Genomic DNA, 701 nt, shown 5'->3' on the forward strand with positions numbered 1-701 from the left:
GCCACTTGTGCAGATAGTGTGGCTATTGCATTGGAATCGATAGAATTAACATTCTGAGATCTCTTCTTCCTGTCAGCTTTTCCATCATACGTATCGTCCACCCATTCCATGTTGTGTTTAGCAATACGTCTAATATCTCCTTAGCCTCGCTATAATATTTATCCATAATTCCACTAGCTGCCGCTGCGTTGCCTGCCATCTGTGATGCTCTATTCAATCCTCCATAAAAAAGTCTCAATTTAGATAGTTAGTGGTAGTCCATGGTTCGGGCAATTTTTTGCCAAACCCTTAAAACGCTTCCATACGGCGCTTAAGGTCTCAGCTTCTTATGGTTCAAAGTTCATAATCTCTTGACGCCTCCTCACGTTGGGGGTAGGTGGGAAGTATTTTTGCATAAATTTCTCCACCAACTTCTCCCATGTGGTGATTTCACTAGGTTTCAGTGAGCTTACCCATTGTTTTGTGTCATCACCCAAAGAATAGGGAAATAAAGACAGCCTGATTACCTCTAGGGTGATTCCAAGAATCACAAATGAGTTACACATTTCCAGGAAACGCTTCATGTGGCCGTGAGGATCTTCACCACGAACACCCCTAAATTTTTCAGCAATCTGGAGCATTTAGAGCATTACAGATTTCATCTCGAACCTGGTCCCGTCTGATGTTGGGTATATGATTCCTGGAGAGAAATCATACAGTAT

General features: G+C 42.4%; 1 non-coding gene across 1 annotated transcript; it reads left to right on the forward strand.

The window, feature by feature from the left end:
• The first annotated feature begins 255 nt into the window (after positions 1-255).
• On the forward strand, positions 256-358 carry LOC120068618. Its single transcript, XR_005479256.1, has one exon. It is a non-coding gene; the product is annotated as a small nucleolar RNA R71 (small nucleolar RNA).
• Positions 359-701: the final 343 nt, after the last annotated feature.

This window comes from Benincasa hispida, chromosome 12 (assembly GCF_009727055.1).
Source record: "Benincasa hispida cultivar B227 chromosome 12, ASM972705v1, whole genome shotgun sequence".
NCBI classification, from domain to species: Eukaryota; Viridiplantae; Streptophyta; class Magnoliopsida; order Cucurbitales; family Cucurbitaceae; genus Benincasa; species Benincasa hispida.